At 31.4% G+C, this 25,324-nt stretch overlaps 1 protein-coding gene across 6 annotated transcripts in view; it reads right to left on the reverse strand.

Annotated features, from left to right (window-relative positions):
- Positions 1-6,083, reverse strand: part of LOC121125441 (uncharacterized) — a 189,384-nt gene extending 183,301 nt beyond the window's left edge. Inside the window, exon 1 of one of the 6 annotated variants that reach the window (XR_011781991.1) lies at positions 5,953-6,083. The gene's annotated coding sequence lies outside the window, so the exon portion shown is untranslated. The remainder of the gene's footprint in view (positions 1-5,952) is intronic. The other 5 variants (XR_011781993.1, XR_011781997.1, XR_011781989.1 and 2 more) reach the window with 5 other exon arrangements.
- Positions 6,084-25,324: the final 19,241 nt, after the last annotated feature.

The following is a 25,324-nucleotide window of genomic DNA, read 5'->3' on the forward strand; positions in this document are numbered from 1 at the left end:
GTATACTATAATGATAAACGTAAAAAGAAGGGTACTCATTATGTAAAATTGAATTTACTGATTAAAATGATTTAATATTATTTATGTTATCATGAAAAATATGGAGAAAAGGAGCTACGAAATCTGATACATGAAGTTACATAATTGTTTACCTTGTGTGAAATTTAGGTAATTTATTTCTATTGTTAATTAATAGTAGTAAAGACATAGAGGTGATCCAAGTGGATCTTGTTCTCAAACATAAAAAAAGTTTTACCGAGTGATCCATTCAAAACTCAACACTTTGAATTTTAACTAAATTAATACTATAAATATATATGTATGAACTCTCTTAATCATTAATCTAGCCACCCTTAACCGCAATGATGGCTTCCAGGTGGTGAGGAAGGCCTGTGCCAACTGCAGAGGTCGTCCTTTGTCATATTATTTTTGGGCTATATTTGCCAAACGGTCCTTTTGAAAAAATGTTTTCCAACAATTACCACTTTCAGTTTATTCACAAATGTTTCAATTTTAATGTACTATGAATAACAAACAAGACTGTTATTTTGTTTTTAAGCTAGATGAATGTATTTTTTTGATGTAGGGAATGATATTTGAGGCTCTGTAATTATTTATATCACTATGTGCACCTAGTTTAAAAAAATATTTTTTTCATTTGCTTCAAAGAGAATGTATTATTATAGGAAACTGCATTATATTGGCATGTATGATACTCATAAAGGAGTGCCTTGAAGAAAAATAACATAATTTAATATTTAATTTCTCCCATGATTCAAAATAAAGGGTTTGACAAAATCTTTATTCAAATTATGATTTTTTTCAAAACATATAAAGAGTGAAAGGTTATAAAGACGATATATTTAACATAATTACAATTAGAGATCCTTAAAATATATTTTATGTGCAAGGCATTTTCTCTCGCTCAATCATTTTCATAAGATTGGAATTATACAATTTACCGTGACAATTCTTCTCACAATATATACATGCATCTCTATCTAAAATGCACCACTTTTTTAATGGCGCGCCTTTGTCCTATTTTTTCGATGTTTAACCATAAAAACCGCAACAACACAAAGCTGGAATTTTTTAGCAATCCACTCACGAAAAATTACCATTTGAAATTTTTAGAGTGTTGGGATGTAACCACTCTAGTGTGTACTTGGTAACTGCGCCAAAAGCTTCAAAAAGATCCAAATCAAGGCTCTAAAGAATTGATTCAGGCAGTTAAAGGCACTATTGAAGGCAGAATTGGCAAGGTAACGGTCAATGGCATGGCACATGAATTAGACACCGGCCAGTGCCTTATAAAATGTAAATGAATTGCTTTTAACGATTTTTTTAAATATTTTTAGTTCAAAAAGTATGGAAAAGTACCAAAATAACAATACCTACCTATTTTCATACCGAATTGGATAAGAAAACTAGTAACTACATAACATTTGATTAAATTCACATATCACTGCTTTTCATTGGGATCAAGTAATATTTAAAAGAAAAAGAAAACATTCTTTTTTAAGGCATTAGAGGATTATCGGATTTTTTTGAAATTTGAAAACGCTCTATGGATCTCACAAATATTTAAAATAGTTTAAATATCTTGTCAATGAAAAACTGTCAAAAATAATTTTATTGTATGAATCTTGGATATACAACTAGGAGTCTGCGGTTCAGGGACTTACATCATAAATCCTTTGCCTTACTTTCCATCATTCAAGATTACATATTGGGTGGTACATTGACAAATGAATATATACTAATGTAATAATTAATGAAGATTAAGTGATTAAAATTCAATCATATTTCGATATATTAAAGCTTAAACAATTAGTCGATAAACTGACACTTGAGCATGGACTTTTCATCAAGACTTTTTGGATTATTTTTTTTAATTAAGTATATATGTCAACCCCAAAAATGGCAACTATATATCAAGTCAGGAACAACACGACGTTACCTTTATTATATAAGGCAACTTTCCCTCCAAAAGGAAACAGAAAAAAGACTCAAAATCATTTGTTAATTAGCAATAAGTCAATCATACCAACTGTTTTTTATTTCTTATGTACTCCAAGACTATCATTATTTTCATTAATATTAAAATCCTACATAGTTTTTTATTCGACACCGTATATAGTATTGCTTCTCAATCAGTTACTAAAAGTGTAGCTATACATGTGTATTTCCATATGATAGCCAAAATTTATTGATAGAAAAAAATAATATGATCAATATACATAGATACAACGACTACGAGCGCTCATCAAGAAATTGTATTCCTGTTCTTTTGGAAACGGAGCATATGAATAGAATAACTTATTACTTTGTTTATATATAAAAAAGAATACATTATGAAATAGCATATAGTATATAGTGAAAAGAGTGAATCGACAGCTGACAACAAAATGAATAGAGTATTATCGTGTAAGCGAAGTAATACCCTCATAATTTTTTAATGATCTTATTTTAAAAATGTCCTTTTTGTGGGGTAATTTTCGAAGAATATATAAATTTTTTATCCTTATTAAAAAATATTGTCTTTTCTATTAAAAAATTATTCTAAGAATTTTTACCTTATTAAAAGTAGTGTTACACCAATAAAATCCATTAAATCTCCTATAAACAACATAATAAGCAACCACAAATAAATTAATAATAATGATTACCAAGTTGATTCGAGTATTCTTTGAATTTGATTATTCACACGTGATACAAGCAATCCATATCTTCTGTTTGTAAGTGGGTGGTTTTAAGACGTAGAAAAAAATGTACATTATTCAAAAAGGATTTTTATTATGGAACAAGCCATTTCAATAGATTTTTGTGTGTAATTATGTAATAGTTCTCCCATGTATGTACTGCCAAATGTACTCAAACTTATTCAGATTTCAAAATATTTATTCGATTTTTACAAATAGAAAAAGTTTTCAATTCAAACTTTAAAGCTCATTTTGGGTACATAAAATGCCTTAAGTCAAATCTTGGCAGAAGGAAAATTCATTTAAATATTCCGAAATTTTGTTTATAAGACAACCTTCCTTGGGGAAGTCGAATCTACAAAGTGGGTTTGATTTTATGTATAATTGATGATGTAAATCAGGTTTATTTTGTGGTAACTAAAAATAGGAAACCAAAAGTCAACATGTCAATTCCAAGATTTTTTTTTGGAGTAGAGCAGCTTAACTGTCATGGCGTTTCATAAAATTAGCTACAATCAGCTGTGCCAAGGGAGGAGAAGGAGAAAGAAATAAACAAGGGCAGTGATAGGAATTACTACGATCTCGATCCTCAATTCTACTCTATGTCCAACAAGAACGTATAATTACAACTCTACAACTAATCCCCTGGGTTACGCTCCATCTTTTTTATGAGCACACCGGAATATTCCATGAAGTTTTGAATATAATTTAATGTGTTTGGAAAATAAAGCCACTGCTCAGGAGCTAAATTATAATGATAACAGCTGAGGAAAAGAAAAAAAATTAAATAAAAAATTGGGGTATTTAAAAAAAAAAAAGATCAAATAAGAAATAATATTACTATTTTACAGATTTTTATAAACAAAATGGCACATTTTAAATCACCCAGAAAATATTTATTTTCGCAAATTACAAGACAGAATGGTTTTTCCTGTTTGCCACATTTTTCTTTTTAAAATCAAACTGTAAGTTGTAAGGTAAAAAAAGTAGCGTTCATTAGATTTTTGAATTATCCACTCTTTATTCTTAATTTAGTTACATGTATAAATATAATACATCCAGAAAGGATATATCCTTATTTCAAAATAATCTTAACATGAGTTCAGCTAATGCTGTTTCAGTTCTTATTTGGGACTAAAAGCTGACGTCCCGTCCAGTTCAATCTTCGTTCTAGTCCAGTTGAATACTTCATATCAGTCTTAAACTAATAAAGTTTGGTCACTGTGACGTCACTCAACTTTAAATCTTCTTTTATATAATCAGTTCTAGTATTTAAAGTCCAAAGGACCAACAGTCTTAAGAAACAGTCCCAGAGACCAATAGGATTTGTTCTAAGACTGGACTGGACCAAATCAATTAAGGATTTATGCAACATTTATTTTGTTGTTTCAACACAATTGTTATTCTCATGGTAAAAAGATTGAAAATTTATTATTTGTACAATTTTGTATAAATTATTCATTAGGTTATACGTGTTTTGAGGAGTCAAATTTTAACACATCATTTTTTATGAGATTGCGTGTATTATATTAAATAATTGCTCTAATATAATAATTTTGTAGCTACCGTGGTACACCTCAGTCCTCACATTGAAAAAAGAAGAGTCTAAGAAATCAAAATGGACTATAAAGGGACAATTTTAAGAAAAAGTAATTAATTAATCATTCCTTAATTTACAAATAAATATCGGACAAGATTTAAAAGAGTAAGAATTAATTTTATATATTTTGGAGGTGTATAATATCCCAGTTTGCTAACAGAGAGTTTTGGGGTTTTAAAAAAAGCAAACTTAAGAAACCAGGTTACTAATATTGAGTTAAGTATTCACACGGCAAATTTAAGGTTGATCGATTGGTCTGTTGTCCAGTTTACTTCAATGAAAGAAAATGTGATATATATGTTTTTTCTCTCGAGTTCACTTTTTGCTGCTCAATCCTGTAAATATTCTTTGTTTTTTTTGTCCTGGTTTTAATATCAAAATTATAAAATATGTAATGCACAGTTTTATTTACATATTATTAAAAGAATTGGGCATTGAACATTTGATTATATAGAGAATCTCTATCAAACAGGAAAAATAGTATTTTAATATTATAGATAACACTTTACTATGTTTTATTTTCAATAACAAAAAAAAAAATCATGTAAATAAGGGATTGCAAACTTCTTCATTTAATATGGCCACCTTCAGTATCAATCACAGTCTTTACACGTCGCCAGAAATCCTTGCAAGATTTGATGACAAACTTCTCAGAAAAGTTGTGCTGGGCAGCCACTATGGCGGCCTTCAGTGAGTCCACATTTGGGTGCGGAGTTTCGTTGTTTTTCCTCTCTAAAGTCCCGACATAGCACCGTCCAGCAATCTGGCAAGGGAGGAGCCACTTGTCTTAGTCTCTTAAACTCTCAAGCCTCCTGGCCTTCATGACCTCAGTCAGAAGGTGGCGTGGGGTACTTGTGTATGAGGACAATCCCAAGTCGCCCTTGACGGCCCTCCTGATGGTTCTAGCAGCCACACAGAAGTCGCTGGCGAGGCAATTCATGGATTTGGTGGGGTCCTCCATGATCTTCTTCTCTAAGCTGGACAGGAACTCACGATCCCTCTTCAAATTGTGCCCTCCACTTCCTGCTTTCCTGGAGAGGTCTTTTCCATCATTCTTAATCTTTGCCACCTTGTAAACCAGGCTTCTGGAGCACTTTACAATTTCAATAATCTTCGCCACTCCAACTTGAGCATCCAAGAGATCTGAGATACGCTGCCTTTTGGCTTTTTGCTCACTCATGATGACGAGATGACAAAATGTTTATTTTTATTTGTGTATGCAGAAAGGATGGTTGTTGAACTAGAATAACAAAAATAATCTCTAAAGCCTCCTTTATTAATGAGAAAATTGACCTTAATTATGTGTACACGTTTTGCTGGACAACCCTTTAGAATACGGAAATTACTACACATATATTTTTTGACCTTTAAAAAAAAAACTCATCATTATTTTGTATTTTTTTCCTTCTCTTTAAAGCAGTTTACATACAAAGAGTAGTATGTACCCATCATAAATTCATTATACAACTCGATACACACAAATATGTAGGTTCAAGGACACAGATGTATGGTGTGTTTTTTTTGTGCTAATATGAGATATATATTGTAATAAGTGCAAGTAACAAAACAACAAATTATGGGACTTAATTTCTTTTTCATATAGAATGTTTTAACAAATATTAAAAAGAAATACAAAAAAAAAACGCCTACCGTAAATTATATATCATCAATCAATAGCAAAAATATCAAGAGCAACTTCACACTATTTTTACACCTCTGCTTCCACACAATTTGTACAAAATACTAATCATTTTTTATTTTTGTGAAACAAAAAATAGTCCTATAATAGTTATGTATATATATTGCGTACGAGCACATCATTACGCATCATCGTTGTTGTAATAATACTTGTAGTATATAGCTTTGTGTGCGCGCAGGTTAAAAGCATACAAGGCGGTTTCATAATCCTTAATATGTTGTAACTTGTAAAATAGTTCAATCAGCGATAATAGGAAAGATCAAAGATCCTTCCTGGATCAAGGATGTCCCAGTACAAGGGGTTTTCTTAACAGGATTATGGATTTTACCAGTATTCAAAACGAATGGTCAATCCAATCAGGTATTACATTATTTAAATATATACCAGGTGTGTTCAAAAAGTAAGGTGACTTTTCAAATTTTACGGGCAACCTACATTTGGTATGCTTGATTTTTTATGTTAGTACACTCGCCATGGTCATATATTTACTGTTTGAGCTATGTAACATGTTTAGTTTGTGTGTGAGAGGCACAACGGTTAGAAGTATTTGGCTAAATTGGCGCTATTCACAAAATGGATCAAAGAATATCCCTCAAATTTTCTATAAAAAATACAATTAGGTCCTCTAAAACACCTGAAATGTGACAATATAATATTGTGAAACTGTTTTGCGTAAAAAAAAAAGTTTGCAAGTCGTATAAAGTCTTCCAAGACAGCTGGGAAGATTTCAATGATAAGCCTCGCTCTGGATGTCTAACCACGTCAACAACAGGTGAAAATCGTGGCGTACTACATCTGGGGTTCTTACTATATTGTCGAAAAGTCAATAAAGAGTATTATCTTGAAGTTAATTGCCACTTGCCAGAGGCAATACGAAGAAGATTTTCGGAATGAAAGTGTAACTATTCATGGCTTTTGCATCGCGATAATGTTTCTGCTCATTTATTTTTAGCTTGTGAGGTATTTATTTTGCCAAGGACAACACCACAATCATGCCTCAGCCATCATATTCTCCGGATTTGGCCCCATGTTACTTTTTCTTCTTCCCAAAAACTGAATAAACCTATGAAAATACAGAGGTATGCAACGATTGATGAGATAAAGACAGTGTCGCTGGGAAAGCTCAAGGCTATACCGAAAAGTGCTTTGAGGATTGAAAAAAGTGTTGGAACAAGTGTATTATATCTGAAAGGGATTACATTGAAGAGGAAAACATCAACATTGACGAATAAATAAATATTTTTCCCTTAAAGTACAAAGTCACCTTCATTTTTGAACACACCGCATATGTTTCATACAATCAGTATATATACATGGTGGAATTTTAAATCCGGAAAAATTACTACACGTAGGGGTCCAGAGTGAAATCAACCACCTCAATTTTGAACCACAGTATCCAACATTTCAAAGTGAGAAACTCCTTTTCTATATTGGGCATTACCTCAAGAATAGAAGCTTACAAGAAGTCAAAAGTGTTATTTAAAAAATATATATATTTAATGAAATCCCACTGAAAGATAATTGACCTAGTAAATGTGATGCATCAGAATCAAAACAATCTTGAACCAAGACAACAAAAAGAGAAAATACTAATTTTTTTTATACTTCATTTACCACAACCAACTCAATATTCATAGATATATTTTAGTCAATTAAAGGCATTGTATTCAAATTTTTAGGATAAATGAAGATATTACAGATTTGTAGCTATAATTTATGACCTTTTTTTATTAAGAGACTCATATTGGCTCCTATAGGGCCTTTCAAATAAAATATATCAATATTTCATAAACATATTTCAGTCATTTTTATGATTATTAATCAAATTTGTGGGATGAGTTAAGATACCTAAGAGTTATATCTATAGTTTAAAATCTTAATTTGATTTTAAGAAGTTTGTGACTGGTCCCGATATGGACTCTCAAATAAACAAATCAATATTTTAAGTCAATTATGGGCATTGTACTCATATTTTTAAGACAAATGAATCTTATAGCTATAACTTATTAGTATCCATATTTTATAGACCTATCTGATTAATTGTTATGCTTTATATTCAAATTTGTGGGATGAGTTAATATACCCAAGAATTTTAACTATAGTTTGAAACTTTTATTTGATTTAACAGACATATATTGGTGCCGATAGGGACTATCAAAAAAATAAATCAATATTTTGAGTCAATCATAGGGATTGTATTTTAGTGGATGGGATGAGTTAAGATAAACAAGACTTTTATCTTTAACTTATAATTTTTATTTGATTGATGAAACTTATATTGGCCCAATATTGCCCTTTCAAATGAAATAAATACATTTCTCATTATTTTATTGTGATTATCAATATTGGCTGATTTTCAACTCGTCCAATGCATTAATAAGTATAAATTGTTGTAAGAACTAGATGATAAATTGTCGAAGAGTACAAAAGTAGTCCACACTCCATTTTGAGAAAAATCAATATAGTTTGCTTTTGTATTGACGGGCAATATACAAGAACGGGAAATGTTACATCATTGTCATAATTTATTCTTAAAAAATACTTAGATAGAGAATGAAACAACGTGGCAGACGTGTGTGTGTTTTTTTTATTTTTATTTTTTTGGCAGCTTCATTTTCACAAATGTTTTTTTTTTTTTTTTTTTAATCTTCCAACAAATTCATTTTGCATGGCACGTATTCGAATAAATTCTTATTTTAAACCTATAAATTTCGTGTAAATGAGTTTCGTGAGTACATCAAATAGACAATCCATTCTGCTTTAAAAAAAAAAAACATGTACATGATTAGTTTATACAGGGTGTTGAGATCAAATCGCTGTATTTTCAAAAAAATAAATTGTCACGAAGGCAACATTTCTCAGTGGATTTCTTTGGAAAGTGGCTTCAATTGAGGCTCCCACTCACACTGAGAAAATTAATCATACGTTCTTAGCTAACAACATCGATTTTTGGGACAAGAGAATGTTGCCACCGTTCAGTCCAGATGTGAATCCCCTCGAATTTTCTTTCTGGCCTTACATCGAGTGGAGGTCCTGTAGTATCCTTCACCCGAACGTTGAAGCTATGAAAACCTCCGTAGACAAAGAGTGGGCTATAATGGACCTAAACATCATTCACAATACTTGCAACTCTTTTTGGAAAAGGATTGTTGCCATCTGTGAGGTCAATGGTGTTTGAATAGAATAATCAATTTAACATTGGCTATGTGTCTGCAAAATAAATAAATGTTTTTTGTTTTTTTTATGTATAGTTAAAGAATGACAGGCTATTTTTTTCTCCCTTCGAAGTGTGTAAGTGTCAAGTTTCAAACCCGGTAGTCCATCACTATGAACTATCATAAAAAAATATTAGGCTTCTAAAAGTTCCTATGTTTATTTTAAACGGATCTGTCATCATAATAAGAATCCTTGGTCATTGATAAGGACTATACCTCACTTCCTTATAAATTCATGTTATCTATAAACGTTGAGCATTATATTTTTAGTTGTCGGTAATATGATAATTATAGATAATTTACTAAATAATCAATTATTCTTTAAACATTCAGGATTACAGTGTTATTTTTTTACATCCCTTCAGAGTTTAAGATGTTTAACTCTAACCTTTCAGCTTGAAAACAGCTTTGAAAAAGAAGGAGAAGAAAAAAAAAACAAGTAAATATTAGAAACAAACTACTGCTTTAGAGTACTATCAACCAAAAACAGTCTCATTTGTGGCCAACTATAACTTTTGCATTTAAAATACCTCAGAGAAAGAATACTTTCAGAAATCTTGACAAAATGTTACTTTCATGAGATTATGGAATACTTATTAAAAATTTAAAAGTTCATGTTATCACGAAAAATTGGCTCCTTTTTTTATCCTAGGGGATATTTACAAAGTAAGTACTCAGGTAGGAGGGAGGTTAGTTATTTTAATATTCCTTTAACTTTTGAGGTGGAGTTGCACTGATTAAGTATACGTAAATATTATAGTATTATAATTACTACATCTGACCTATAAATAGCCTTTGAAGTTCATCCACATTCTACATAGTATACTAACTCTCATATCTATATTTTCTACCCTAGGTTCAACCAAGAAATGATGTAATTCGTTTACTTATATTTTATTTTTTGGAATTCGTACTCAACAGAATAAATTTTTCTTTTCCTTAGCATTTGTCATTATTATCTAATTTCGGTGTAATGAACTCATTTTAGTACGAGATTTCAATTTTATTCGACACCTGATTGAACATTCGTGTGTGCTCATAAAAGACAGAGTGTAACCTTGATTATATGTTGTGAGATTTATAATTGTAAGTCCTTGTTGGACTCCGAGTAGAATTGGGGATAGACATCTGTGTAATTCTAGCAAATTTCCATCTTTATTTTCTTTTCTCGATCCTCCCTTGTCACAGGTGATTGAAGTTACTCTTCTCCAAAACATTTTTCAAATTGTCAGGATTACCTTGTTGACTATTGGCTACTTTTTTTTTTTAACATACCCAAAATATACACGATTGTCATAAGTAAAACTGAGTATCGAACATTCAAATATATAGTTAAAGAAAATAATTTATCAGAGCGTTTTGTCTACTGAGCTACGTCGCTAAGTATTTTTTTTTTTTGAAATTTTTTAACTGCAGTAATTATAAAATACTTAGATTATGTGTACAAAATGCTAACATTGGCATATTAATAGGTTGAATAAAAATGCCAAAATAATTGTAAAGCAAAATGCTTTGTAAATGAATCGTCATAAGAAACCTAGACAGTTTCAATTTTTAAAACTTTAACAACCTTGAAATACCTTATTTAATTAAAAATTCCAATAACAAGCCCATGTATTGAAAGGCTTGTGTATGAAGCTACTCCTTTATGTAATTTTATTTCTCGTTCGATCTAATAAAATTTAATTATGTGACAAAATACAAAGGACTGTTTTAATTTGTAAATATTGAAGTAATAATGAATTGATGCACTTAGTGGTCAAAAGTTCAAAAACAATCAAAGAGAATTGTTTAAAAAATAGGATTATTCATTTGTAACTATATAGAATTTGGAAGTTTCAATTAAATAGGCACGGTTGTTTGATCAATAAGTGCAATGCAACTTTTTTTATTGTAGGAAATGAAATTTTGATTTAATTTCAATAGAAATGGATTACACAAATAATGATCTTTTTTGCCACTCGTAACACTTTTTTATAATATTGTATGTACCATCAAAGTTTTAACCTGTTAAAGTTTTAAGAAATCATCATAAAAGTATATGTACTTGGGAGAAAATAAGTATTTGATCGATTGCAAATGTTGTAAGTTTCCCACTAATAAAGAAAAGAAGGATCTATGATTTTAATAGTACGTTAATTTTAACAGTCAGAGACTTTTATGTACAAAAAATTGAATGAAGAAAGAAAGAGCTATTTTTAATCTTACTAAAAATATCCCTACCGTCAAGCATTAGGTAATACACTTTATAGCTTGAGTGTGTTTCTTTGCTATAGGGGAAGTACAATTTATCTACATCAAAGTTAGGATTGATGCTCTGGGAAGTCTTGTTGAATTTAGAGTAGAATTGATAAATTAGAAAAAAATAATAATAATCTAAGTTGGCCCAGTACCATCAATTTATTAATTTATATTTAATAAAGTACTTTCCGTGTAAATAACTTTTTTTTTTTATTCAGAATCGACATTTGAAATATTTTTACCAACGTCTTGGCTTATTTTCTTCTCTCCCCGGTACCCTCTTTTAATGTCAAAGCTGCTTGTAGATGCTCTATTCCAAAACCTTCTTCAAAAATTGTCGGGATTACCATATCATTTTCGGTTTGTTTTTTTAAAACATGTCCAAAATACACACGATTTGCATCACTAAGAGTATACTTTAAGTATATCTACTTCTCTATGAACGAATAAGACACTCATTGAGTTCAAGAGAATAATTTCTCCTGAGCACGTTGTCCATTAATCTATAATATAAATAATACTGTTAAAAATATTTTTTTGAATATAAGATATCTAGAAAAAAGTGAATCCATTTTTTAAAGTTATATTCACAATATAAGTTTTGGATTTTAACAAGACATCATTTGTTATTACTATAGTAAAAATAGTGAGTTATTATTTTTTATAAAATGTCTATAACATTCATTACTTAATTAATAGGCCCACTCTGTACTCGTAATTTATTGTATGTAATATTAAACAAATTTTATATACAATTTATAAACAACTATAAATAATCCTGAAATATGGAGAAAGTTTTTCTTAATGGTTTCACAGTTTACTCGTATAGCAAAAGGATGAACTTAACTTCTATCTTTTACAAAAAGAATTTCCAAATTTAGTAAAATTGGTTATATCCTTTAAGTTATTCACATACATAAGGAATGAGTATTAATTAATTATGGATAAGACAATAAAATGTACTTCTATAGGGTGGAATAGCAAAACGTGGGTTGTTAATTAATGTGTTAATTTTCTAATTAATAAAGGAAGGTTCAATTATTATTTGTTGACATTCTGGCTCAGTCATTCTTTGTGCATAAAAAAACTATAATAAACATTTCGTCATATCGTCATCCTAAGAGAGAAAAAGTCAAAAGCTGTCGCATTTCAGACCACCGAGATATTGAAGTTGAGGTGGTGAAGACTATGGACATTGTGAAATGCTCCAAGGTTCTGGTTTTTCATGGTGGCCAGAGTAAATAATGAAGGAGAAGATCTCTCAAAGAAAGTAGAGAGTAGCGATAAGAATTTAATGAGGGATCTAGAGTTCTTGTTCATCTTGGAGAATAAGCTCAAGGAGAACCCAGCCAAATCGATGAATCGCATCGCCAATACTTCTCCGTGGCTGCCATGAAAGGCAATTCGGATTATCCTCATATAAGAGGACACCACCCCACCTTATAATGAAGGTCATTAAGTCTAGGAGGCACGACATACAAAGAAGAAAATAATCTTTGCTAGCTCAACTTCAATATCTAGATGTGCTGCCTTTTGGCTTTTTTCTCACTCACGATGAAGAAATGACGTTTTCTGCCAACCTTGAATATCCATATATGTATATTTTTCAAAATAAAAGCTCTAAAAATTATAGTAATTTGTAGGAAAATGGATCTACTTATATCAATATTTCATTGGTCACAATCAGGGATGTGAACTAGTTAGTTAGTTAAATATTTATGACTGCTTGCCATACATACATAAAATAAAATATTACAAATATAAAGCAACTAACACGACCACAAAACGAGGTATTTTTGCTAAAACAGTAGATTCTAAAACTTAGTTTACATTCAAATTTTGTTCAATAATTTTTTTTTTTTTTTTGTATTTCATAAATTTTAAAACGGTAAAGTCTTCGTTTTCCTCATTCATGGCTTGATGTATCTCGTAAGATATGGCGGGGCATCTATTGATGAGATGGTCTGCACTTTGCAATTCTTCCATACAACCATTGCACGTTGAGCTTATGTCTTTCCACTTGCTTAGGTGTGCTAGGAAAGAGTCATGTGCAGTGTAGTCTTGTAGAATGAGTCTCAATTTTTCTCTTCCGAGCTTGATACACTTCGACTTTGGCTTATTGAGCATAGTATGCGTATGTTTATAATTTGATCTTTTTATATTGGTCACACCAATATTGATGGAAGAAGTCATGAATTACCGTCTTTATATAGCTTGGAGGCGTCCCAAGGGTTGTGTACTAGTATTTTGAATAAAACTCCTGGACTCGGTAGTTTTCTATTTTTTGGACTCAGACTTGTCTAAATTTGGTGCAGGCCCCTAATACTGGCGTATTGGCCATAAAAGTATATTAAGGTCTCCGTAAGGCTGGTGAAAGGTAACTAAAAGAAAAATAGCATTGAAGGATTCAATTATCAATGTTTCGAATGAATATCGACTCCGAGAAAAAAAAAATATTTTGACCCCTTAAAAAAATACTCTTCTATGTAGGAAGTTCTTAGTTTGGCCTACTCATTAGTGTTAATGTCACCGTCACAAGTGAAGGTCATGTATAGCTCTCTATAATTAAATTCATTTTAAGTGACGAGAGGGTGTCATGAAGGACAATTATGTGAATGCAATCCTTTTTTTAAGTGCAAACTCGAATATGTAAATTCTTGTTAGTTGTGGTTTTTTTTTCGTAAAGGGATATTAAAAGTCCTTGGCAAAAACACAATATTATTTAATAAAAAATAAGAATTCAGACTAAATTATGCATTTAAAAAAATACTAAAAACACGAGGGTAGAACCATATTTCTGTGAGAACCCACAAGACGCAACATCATGGCAAAAGCAGGGTGTCTTCCAAACATAGTGAATGGGTACTCCACACTTCAGATCTCTTGGTAATGCATCTGGTGCTTCTTAAATTTGACGCTGCATCAACAGTAAATATTTTTTCCATCAAAGAACACCAAAACACGACTTTGAACTATTATCACTTTATTGATTTTTGTTTGCATGTCTCATGTCTTTTCTCACGTTGTTGGGCTATCTTTCCTTGGCCTTTGGTACAGGTTCTTTATTTGAGGCCCAGATCAGTCTCACAAACCGACTTGCGGGATATTCATCAATATTTATCTACCAAGCCAGTTTGACAGATGTAACTACGTGGGTGAGCTTCAATTTTGAGCTTAACTGCACTAATGTTGGCTTCAATAATTGCTGAACGTCGCTTCCCATTTCAATGACGATTAAAAAGTTTTTTGGGACATTATATTTGTCCCTGACATAATAAAATAGTCTTTTGGATACAAAGAAACATTTGTCAAATACCCCTGATCTTGTCTCAAGCGTTAATGCTCGTGGCAATTTTTCTCTATTATTTTTCTAATGGATTACTTTAGTAAATTCCTGTGGTTCCTGTGTTGTATAAGTGCAATCAGTTTACGCTGGATAGTGTTAGAAATCTAAGATTTTATAGGAAAAAAACTTATAAGAATGTATTGTAAATCTATAATATTTGTACAAGATACATAAAAAACATATCTTATTATTAAGATACTAAATTCCCTGGAATTTTAAATTATAATTATTCTTCTCAATGTTGCTAAGTTCTTTATTATACACAACATCAAAATTTAAGCTTATGTTTTCGCCTTGGTTAATTTGTGTGTTTGTTAAAAATCTGTACTAATACAAATTTAGTGTTCAATTAGGGTAACCATTAGTACTAGTAGGAAGATGATATATGTTAACAATACTACTAAATTAAATTTTGAGAGGTCGATATCATACAATACGTTATTTTTTTATTTTTCAATCAAGGACTACGGTTAACTTTATTAATTTATTTTAGTAAAACCTATTATTAGAGTTATGCAGTTTAAACTGCCTTGAGGCCCAGAACTTTAGCTGTACAACTTGAGAGCCAGGGTGTATTTTGGGATATTAGAAATTTCCTTGATGCTCAGGGAAACGGCGAGGTAAAAATTTAACTTTACTCAAACCCAGCAGTTAACCTTCCCAACCCGTGGGCTGGGGTGTATCATAACATATTGGAAGTGTTCCTTGATCCCAAAAAACGTGCAACGGTAGACCTTTAATTCTATTTTGGACTAGTACCCTGTACAACCTGAGAACTGGGGTGTATTTTGGGATATTAAGAGGTTTCCTTGATGCTTAGTGAAGCGGGCACTAGACTGCAAGTTCGGCGTCTGACCCAGAATAAAGCAACTGCTTCCTCATGGCATGAAAGAAGAGTGCTTATATAATGCCTCTATCTTAGTATAATCATAGTGATATAAAGCAACATGAGAATTTTTTTTTAGAATTTTACGGTCTATAATTTTTTTTTATGTTAAGCAGAAGAGTTCTTAATTAATTTTATTTTTTTCCCGTGTAACGCCAGGTAAACCTACTGTAGTATCTTTTAACAGTACGAGACCTATACATTTTGAGATGTCAATATCACACAAAATGTTAAAAACGCTAAAATCACAAATAATTATGTTCCAAAACTTTGGAACTGAGACCAATAATAGAAATTAAATTTCAAGTACACTATAAAATGAAGTAAGGTAATCAAACTCTATTTTTGATATACACCACTTTATTGTGTTCATTTCAAATGAATCTAATCATATTATGATTCAAAGGGTATCATTTTAAAACATGTCTAGATACTTATAGGTATAATTGTAAATCATATAAACTGCCGCTTAAAATGGAGAAAATTAATATTGGAAATATAGTAGCAGGTATGCTCACTTCATAGTGGGATAAGAAGGACTAGGGACACAAGCTACCTATGTCTCGAAAATGATTTTTGTCAAACACAATTTTCTCTCCAACTAGTTATCAAATTAAAAAAAAAAATAATAATTCTAAAAGTTAGATGGATTCTATATTTTTTTAATTAAAAAAGTCACTTCCAGTCTCCATACGAGACCGAAAGCGGAAGCAGACCTCAACAACTGGGCCCCTTTGCATATTCTGTAATTTCTTCTGGATCCGACTGGTGAGTTCGCCCTTCGTGTTGCAGGGGGTTCGCTAAATTGTTCTATTAGCCCCAAAACAAAACAAAAATCCACTGGATTAAAATCCGGTAGTATAGAGGTCAAAAGTATAGCGAGATACAGTCGTTTAAATAGACTGGAAGCCATTCGATACTTTTTTTTAGGCCTACTGCCACAGGTAAGGCCCCCATCTTCAACTGTATCGATCCAGAGCTTCTCTTTGGTCTCTAGCACGTACAAGTAGGCATCAGTGTTGACCCTCATCCCTTAGGGGAACACATGAGGAGGTATGACGTGAACTTTAGAACTGACCACCCCAAACACCATAAAGTGTACTGGGAACGTTCTTTGCATGACAATAACACGTACTAGCCTTGCAAACGAAAATCTTAAAGAGTCCCATAGTTTGAGCAATTGTTTTATTATCACTCCTTTGGTGGATTTCAAGGATTGAATTCTTGTCTTTCACAAATATTTGGGAGAATGATATCGTTAACTGATTCCATTTTTTTCCAGCTGGTGCAAGTTTGAACAAGATAACTAGCAACAAAAATTCAGCTGCCTAAGTGCCAATGTTTTCTCAAGTGAGTGATCCAAAATGTCGGTATAGATACCTTCCATCCCCTGTATTTACTAAGTAATTATGTTGAGATGACAATACGGTATCGTTTACAGTTAAAATACATACTAGATTAATGTAAAACAGAATCTGTTCCTTAGACAATAACAGAGATGAGATCATGAAAAACAGAAGTTATACAAAAAAATTAATAACTAAAATTATTTAATGTGATTGACAAAGAAGGCAATATAATAACAATCCCAGTTATAGATATATAAGAGGTGTGTAAACTATCTATGTCACCAATTTGGTATGCTCTTTTGGGAAAACACGGGAATCAAGGCGGCTAATATTTTAATGTTATATAGCTTTTTCAATCCTGAATCCCCTTTAAAAAAATAGAATCTTATTACGATTTCAATGTCCAAAATATTAGGAAAAGACATAGAGCCATCCTTGGAATCCGCTCCAGGAGCGACAACATAGCAAATTTAGGAATGAATTTGAGGCCTTTAAAGTAATTTTAAGGCAACATTAATGAAGGATGAGGTCAAAAGTCGAATTGACTGTGTCAAGACACTAAAATTCGTAACTAGAATTCAAATAATCGTCAATTAGGACTCAGGGAAGTCCACTGCGGCAATTTTTCGAGAAGTTGGCCGGTCAGCGTCGTTGATCTGGCTTTGGATTAACAAAAATATTTTTTATTACTCATACAAGATGAGGAAGGGTCAGATCTTGACTAAAAATACATAAGAAAAACGTTTGGAGCTCAAATACCCGACTTTTGGCCTCCAAAATCGCCAGATCTGAATCTGATGGTTTTTTTTCTGTTGGGAGATCGAATAACAAACCAGTTGAACCCCCTACAGCACCAAAGACGAAATTATGAATCAGATCAAAAAGGATTCCCAGGATTTGCCAAGGGACCAAGTAGTGAAAGCCTGATCGGGACTTCGGCCTTGTATAGATACAGTACTTGAGACTGTAGGTAATTTTATTCAATAAAATAAATTAAAATATATCTAACTTTAAGAATCTAATTTTTTTTTAATCGGATAACTCGTGGGTGAGAAACTTGTTTTTAAAGAAGAAACGTTTTCGTGTTAAAGATAGCCTGTATATGAGGTGCACCATTTGCTCCAAAGAAGTATTGTCCACAAAATATTGTTATGGTTCTAATTTAAAAATAACTTTTCTCCAGAAAAAAACAAAAGAAACAATTAAATTTCACAGTATTAATATTTACTATAAGAATCTCGTAGTTTAAAAGTTTGTTTTTCTGTGATTCCGCTCAAAAGCAGTTTCAAGGTTATTGGAAGGTTTATATTAGATGCTAAGTAAAATTTGCATTGTATCACTTTTAATCAAGCTCTGTGCAAGGGTATATAGTTTCTTATATTTACCTTAATATTTAATATATATGTATATTACATATCAAATAATTTTGTTAACGTTTCATATAATGCATCATTACGATTAATGCATTTAAATTTTGTTTAGTAAACAAATTAGCTATTCGATTTTTATTTATAATCTTCGCAATAACTAAAGCCATTAAAATCATTCATGCGAATTCAATTATGCTGGAGTAATATGTTAGTAAAACGATGTAGGTAATCTAAAACATGAAATAATATTCAACTCAATTGCTTTTGGCATCTGAGATATATACATTGATAGATGTGACCTTTACCTATTGATATGGTTACACATTATAAATAAGTACAGTAAGGATTGATAAAGCCGATCCCATTTCAACTGCAGTATACCAAATTTTCGTTAAAAATGAGATGTAATTGGCCTTGCAGTCACCGGCGACTTTTGTAATGATCCAGCTTTCTGATGGTGTCTCTTTTTTTCAAAGTGAGGAACATTGTTTTATTAATACATTTTAGTAATGTTTTGTGTATTATGGCGAACTCATTTTTCTACAGGGCAGTTTTCCGCACACAGAGATTTTGATATTATAGAAACTACATATTTCTTGTAAATGATACTAATAAGAGATCAAATTTACTCAAGCAAATAAGTGGGTGAGTGGAAAAAAAGTATGGCACATGGTAGCACTTTCTTATCCATAAGTTACATCTTAGCATTTGCATTGAGCCACTTCTTTCTCTCCTCAAAAATGGGAGGGCAGACTCCACAATACCTAAGACCAGGGTTCCAGTTGGATTTTTATTCTGAAGATGATTATCACAGAAGTTGAGACGTTGTCTAGATGTTTGGTTGTGTTATATCTGTTGTTCTCCTTAGTGACAGTTGCATCAACGATAAACAAATTATCATCGGAAAGGAGCAAAACATAGCCCGATTTTTGGATGGCCGTCAGAAAATTTAGAACCTTTTTTTTGCACGCACGTTCCAACCGTCTCAGCTTGTTCTGTTCAGAGATAAGATGTTGTGTTGTCCTCTTCCTCGATTTTTCACTCAAGTCATTCAGGATTGAAAAAAAATATTCCAAGGCATATATTGCCCAAAAACTCACTTTGAGAGAGCCGATCAGAGTAGAAGATTTTTGAGGCATTTTAATAGATGACACAGCAAGATATTTTGTTGTTAATATCAAAATACCAAGAGTCTAGGGAAAGTTACGGGACTTTGCCTCTGACATAGTAAGGTGCATACCCACTGAATCAGAACGTCACCTGAAAAATTAAAAACATATTTTGATTATTTAAAAAACAGATGTATATATATATTCAACCCAATATTTAATTAATTTGTTTGAGTCAATAATTTACTTTTTATCTAAATTCGAGGGATATGTTAAGATACCCAAGAATGTTAACTATAGTTTAGAACCTATATTTCATTTAAAAAGTTATATCGTCCCCAATATGACCTTTCAATGCCAACTCATTTTTGGCTACTTTAACTCTTATTTGCAGTACCTCCAAAGTGTTGATAAGAATAATTTGTTGATAAAAATGATGAAAAGTTCGTCGAAAGGCACAAATGTAATCCGCACATCTGTCGAAAAAAATTATTATAGTTTGCTGATGATCCACATATTAACATGTATATCTTTTATGTATTCGAGAACTATTGCTGATTTAATATTTATAACTATCCTTAATTTTTCACAATGTAATTTGACAATATTTAATATTAATCAAGGAATAAACAAAGATAGGCTTGATTAAATTTATATATATCGTTTATAAAAGTAATAAGGGATATAATATATATATAAGCTACATAAATAATTGACTCTAGAAAAAACAAATCTAATTTTCATTTGTTTCAATTCAGTAATCAAAGTTATAATTCAAAATAATAAGTAATTAAGATTCCTTTCCGGATCGTGATAACTTGGGTTCTATTTTTCTCCCATTTGTATTGATGAATTTTACTTAATTTTTTGTTTTTAATTTACCAAAAAATAAAATAATAATCTGTTATTTTGTTGGTGTTACCTGAAGGCCTTGCTTTGCTTGCAGTACACCCATGTATAAATGAATTAGTATGTAACCATATTCAAGAAAATAACTTTATTCCTCAAGGTAAATACAATCGGTTGATATTATACTTCATAATCAAGGAACCGGCCGCACCTCAAATAGTATTTAATATAATTGGACAAAACCATAGATATATAAAATATGTCCTAGAAATTGGGAGCGGCTTTTTTAGTTGTTAATTTGACCAGATTTTTATATTTCTAAAGCTCTTATCATTATTACTTAATTCTTGAGAAGTGAACATCTAGGTATAACTGCAATTATGAATAATACATTCACATGAACTTTAATGCAAAATGTATTGAAACATGATACCGTTTACTAGATCATCAAATTATTATATACATATCTATAATAACTTTTCCATGATGTAAAACATTAATTACGTTAATTCTAAATAATATACTACCTATATGAAAAATATAAGCTTAAAAAAACTTTTTTTGTTTTTGTAGATCAAAACATACAAGATACACTTTTTCAGAGAATCTCAACATATGAACAGTTATGATACAGTGGGTGAAATGTTTGTTATTAAGATAAACAAAGTCACAAAAAGTAAGGCCCGAAAAAGTTTAGTAGGCGGTGGTTCGTGTTATATAACCTGTGTACTTTGTTTTCTTCTTTATCGCCTACAAAAAATCAAAATAGTTTTTACAGATCAACAAACTTAAAAAGTACTGTGGGTTGCAAATTAGTTTTTGTATATTTTACCGGCTGTACATTTAATTAGAACACGCTTTTTTATTTGATTTATTTAGTGGGTTGATGAATCAAATTCCATAAGTTTCGTAAGTTATAATTATTTGGTTGTTATCGTTCTGCATTTAGAAACAAAAATGTTATATGCGTATGTATATCTATACGCATGTTCGAATAGCTGAAAGAATACCATAATCAGATCTCAGATATACCACACGCCCGCACAGTGTTTTAAGGAATTCACCTTCCATAGTAAAGTGGGATATTGTACAACCTTAGACTTTTTTAAATCCGTCTTATTTCTTTAAATCTAAATTAAATCACCAATATTTTTCTGGATTGTGCTTGGATCAGGTGGACATAACTGGTTTTTTTGTACCTCTAGATGATGGTATAGACGTTGCTTTTTGGGTAAACTAGGGAGTCTGAGGATATCAGGTGTGGAGTGTCCTGCGCAATGGAGTTCAATCACAGTAGACCTTTTTTGGTGCTCCATTCTCATGAAGTGGAATTTTGTTATGTTTTATTCTTGGAAGGGTATAAATAAACCCTACAGAACCTCTCCAGATAAAAAAGCTACTTGTATATATCACTGTTGTTACTCTAGACTGCAATAAGCTTGGTTTCAAACTTATCTGCACGGGCATGTACACACGATTTCCATCACTTGGCATAATATTAAGTGTCTAGTATTTAAAAATGTTTAAGAGATTGGTAAAAAAAAACTTATATAAGTTTTGTCAAGATTAAATTGACGCCTGTATATTAAATCTACTTGAATATTTTATATGAATATGCAAGCACTTAGTATTATAATTAAGCAACGTAAATTACGGTGTATTCATTAATAAACAAACTCATATAGGCGTCTAAGCCAGACATGACATTTATCATTTATAATCATGGAGCGTCTGTCTTTCTTTTGTTTATTATTATTCTTTTTTTGGGTTTATCTTTGATAGTTGAAAAATATGAGATAACAAATAGTAAACGGTCACGTTTTCATGCTTCATTACGGGTAAAAGTTTGCACGACTTCATTTCTTAAAATGTTGTCTATTTATGTGTTTTGTTCGTATGGAATTTTTTAGTCTCATAGTAATATGTAAAAAATCCATTTTATCTTTTTTTCCGAAAGCTACACAACCAGTGGCGAGGCAAATACACTTTTTTTATAATGTAAAGGCGTTGAGACGCCATAAATAAAATTATATAGAGAATTTTCATTTGACGTCAGCATGGTTGATGTCAGTCATTTTGGGGGCCTAAACATATAAGTTTTATATCCATAAAACCCTTAATGAATTGTTTTTAAGGAAATAGTATTGCTGTTTATATATACAGGGGTTAGGCAGAAAAACGTAGAATCTCCAGCTTCCTGGCCTTCTTGACCTCTGTAAGATAGGTGCTGTGGCTTCCTTGTGTAACATCCAAAGTCACCCTTCATAGCCCTCCTGGTGGTTCTAGAAGCGACAGAGAAGCCCTTTGATAGGGGATTCATCGATATGGAGGGTCCTCCTAGATCTTCTTCTTTAAGCAGGACAATAACTCTGGATCCCTCTTAAAGGAGAGGTATTCTTCATCTTGGCCGCCTTGAAAACCATGCCCTTTGACCACTTAACAATGTCCATAATCCTTGCCGCCACAACTTTAGTCTCTAGGAGGTCTGTGAAGGGCTGCCTTTTGGCTTTTTGCTCACTCATGATGGCGAAAAGAAAAATACTTATCAAGGAATGTTTATCCACAAAGGTTGGATGAACAAAACTGTCAAAAAATAATTAATAAATTTTCAAAAATTAATGAGAAAATTAACATTAGTTAACTGCACAGCCCTTTAGTGTATGTAGATAAAATAATAATTTGACTCCTCACCGATGTTGTAAGTTTGCCCTCTGACAAAGAAAAGAACAGTCCATAACTTTAACAGTAAAAGGCATTAAATGAACCATAAAAGTGTTTGAAGGAAGAAACTGCCGAGTTTAACCCCAAGAATACAATCTCTACCGTCAACCATCAGGGTGGAAACATTATGCTTCAGGGGTATTACTCTGCCAGGGGGAAGGGACGATTTTACTGCATGGTAGGAAGACTGTTCCTTCTATCATCCGGTAAATATTGGGCCACAACCTTCTTTCCCTAGACCAGACCAATGAAAATAAGCCATGTAATGGGTCTTCGACCGTGATAAGGATCCCAAACGTACGATCATGACAACAACAAAAAAAAAAAGGCTCAAGAAGAGGCACATTAAGGTCATGGAGTAGCCAGCCAGCTAACAGACCTTAATCCAATAGAAAATCTTCATCAGTTGGTAATAATTAATGAGAGATCAAATACTCCACCGTATGTTGAAATGTGACGAGCAAATAAAAACATTTAAGTGTTAATCTCTATCAAAAATCCATCCCTCCATAAAAAACCCTAAAAGTATTTCAATATTTCATTACATTGTTAAATAATCTTATTTCCGTATTATAAACAATAAATAAACCATTAAAATTTATTATAACAAGATATTTTCTATAAATATCCTACTTTTTTTGTTCTAATGAATACAAAAAAATGAATTGTACAAAATTTAGCAGGATTTTTTGTTACCTATTACTTTGACTCTAATTATGAATCAGTGTTTATCATTTGCATCAAGTAGTATTTCATACAGGTGCTACGTCTTCTTTTTTTATATATATACCTATGTATTTGATGAAGTTTCATCATTTTTTATTGATGATTCTATTATGGTATGTAGTTTTTGATTCAATATATTTCAGTGTGATAAACGTCACAGATTGTATCATAAAAAGAAGTGACTACAGGCTGATATATTAAATTGGGGAAAAAGTAACTTCGCATTTCTCCATCCCTTTTTTTAACTAAGAATATCCTATTTATTATTGGTCCCATCAGATTTTATATAGAAATTTTTTCCCACTTTCCATTCTTCCCTCTGCAGTGTTTGAAGCCGGCGATCGAACAAAAACAGGCCGCATTACTGAATAAGAGACAAGAAAAGTCAACGCCAGCCTGCAAAAATTTCGATGACGCTCAGGAAGCTCTAGAACCTTAAAGAGGAAGTGCTTATGCATCCACCGTACAGGTCGGACCTGGCTGGCACAAAGTGACTATCACCTGTTCTTGTCTATAGACAACGCGCTTAGGGTTCCAAATTTGGCCTTATTAGAGCACTGTGAAAATTGTTTGTCCAAGTTTTTCGGCAATTGGGATAAGGGTTTCTAATAGAAGGGCATTATAAAGTTGGATTATTGTTGCCAATAAGTTATGGAACAGAACAAGGCATATCTGGCTTAAATCTGTTGATTGTAACACTTTTTATAAAGCCTGAAAATAAAGAAACAAATACGGAATTAATTTTTCCCCATCTTGTTATATTTGATTTATTCATTTAAGAAACAATCATTCAAAAATGATTAATGAAACTTTATCAATAGAAAAAAAGTCTTAGCACATAGAATTGATTTACTGTTTGATATCAGATATAAATAGTGGTATTTGAATCAAATCAAGTTAATATGTATTGAAAACCTGTATGAAAGTACAAAATTTGTACAAATATTATTTTTTTCATATTTGTGATATGAAAAGCAGGATAATTAAATCAAAAGATCTTATTCTTTCGATTGTAAAGTTTTTTTGTGTATCTTATCAAAATGAGATTGTATAACAATGAAATAAAATATTTTATAAAAGTCTGTTAAAGAGATAGATTATGATAGACAAAAGGATTCTTCTCCTTTTCTTTGAGTGTCCCATTTTAACTCACAAAATCAGAGCAATCCTTCTCTATTGTCCTTAATATTAATAAAAAATGAATTTGATTTTTATAAAACACGAATATTTAGAGCAAACAAATGTTCAACATTGATGTTGCATTAAAACATTACAAAACTAAATTCGTAAATTATGCCGGGCATACTTTCAATCGTATAAAACTTTCTAAATAAGTCCCACAAGCTTTATTATCCACTTGTTACCTCGACTGTCAAAAGGGAAATGAAAAATTTGAAGAAAAAAAAAATATTAGAGCTAGTCTTCTGTCTAACTGTAACATATTATTATTTAGTGATTAGCTCTAAACGAAGACCCTTACTTGATATGAATTATTTTAATAATCCAAATTC

The sequence above is a fragment of the Lepeophtheirus salmonis genome, chromosome 10, assembly GCF_016086655.4.
Source record: "Lepeophtheirus salmonis chromosome 10, UVic_Lsal_1.4, whole genome shotgun sequence".
NCBI lineage: Eukaryota > Metazoa > Arthropoda > Copepoda > Siphonostomatoida > Caligidae > Lepeophtheirus > Lepeophtheirus salmonis.